This window comes from Myotis davidii, unplaced genomic scaffold (genome assembly GCF_000327345.1).
Source record: "Myotis davidii unplaced genomic scaffold, ASM32734v1 scaffold203, whole genome shotgun sequence".
In the NCBI taxonomy this organism is placed as follows: domain Eukaryota; kingdom Metazoa; phylum Chordata; class Mammalia; order Chiroptera; family Vespertilionidae; genus Myotis; species Myotis davidii.
In genome coordinates, this window is record NW_006293968.1 from 426,016 (window position 1) to 427,563 (window position 1,548).

Below are 1,548 nucleotides of genomic sequence, written 5' to 3' on the forward strand. Positions count from 1 at the left end.
TGAAAGGGAGCAATTCACAAGAGGATATGACTCTGGTAAACATATATGCACCCAATACAGGAGCACCCAAATACATGAAAAGTCTCCTGGAAGATATCAAGGGAGAGATTGACAGCAATACAATCATAGTAGGAGACTTTAATACCTCATTGACATCACTGAATAAATCCTCTAAACAAACAAACAAACAAAATTCAGCAAAGAAACAGCAATGCCAAAGATGGAATTAACTGACATCTTCAGAACATGTTACCCCAAAGCTACAGTATAGACATTCCTCTCAAGTGCACATGGGACATTTTCTAAGGTAGAGCACATATTTGGACACAAGCAAAGAAGTTATAAATCATATCAAGTATCTTCTCAGATCACAAGGGCATAAAATTAGAAATAAACTACAGTAAAAACAATGAAAAAAAATCAAGCACTTGGAGGCTAAATTGCATGCTATTAAGCAATGATTGGGTTACCAAAGAGATTAAAGAGGAAATAAAAAGCATCCTGGAAACCAATGACAATGAAAACACAACAATCCCAAATCTATGGGACACAGTGAAAGCAATCCTGAGAGGGAAGTTTATAGCTTACAGGCTTACCTCAAAACAAACAAACAAACAAAAAAAACATGAACAAACAAAACAAAACCAAGAAAAATAGTAATAAATTAGCTAACCCTACAACTTAAAGAATTAGAAAGAGAGCAACAATAAAAGCCCAGAGTAAGTAGAAGGACGGAAATAATAAAGATCAGAGTGGAAATAAATGATGTAGAGACCAAAAAAACAATACAAAAGATCAATAAAACCAAGATCTGGTTCTTTGAAAGGATAAACAAGATTGATGAACCTCTCGCCAGGCTCACTAAGAAACAAAGAGAGAGGAGCCAAATAAACAAAATTAGAACTGAAAGAAATGAAGTAACAACCAACTCCACAGACATACAAAGAGTTGTAAAAAAAATACTAAGAACAACTCCACTCCAACAAATTGGACAACCTAGATGAAAATAGACATATACCCAGAAAAATAAAATCTTCCAAAACTCAATTTGGAAGAATAGAAAAACTTGAATAGGCTGATAACTACCAATGAAAATTGAAGCAGCAATCAAAATACTTCCAGCAAACAAGAGCCCTAGTCTGGACAGCTTCACAGGGGAGTTTTACCAAACATTCAAAGAAAAACTAAAACCTATCCTCCTCAGACTATTCCAAAAAATTCAAGAGGAAGTCACACTTCCAAGCTTTTTATATGATGCCAGGACTACCCTAATCTCAAAACCAGATAAAAACACTACAAAGAGAGAGAATTACAGCTAATAGCCCTGATGAACATAAATGCTTAAATCCTCAACAAAATTCTAGCAAATCACATCTAGAGTATGATTAGAACGATCATACACCATGACCAAGTGGGATTTATTCCGGGGATGCAAGGATGGTACAATATCCACAAATCAATACACGTTATATATCACATAAACAAATTGAGAGACTAAAAACCACATAGTCATATCAATTGATGCAGAAAAAGCATTTGACAAAATCC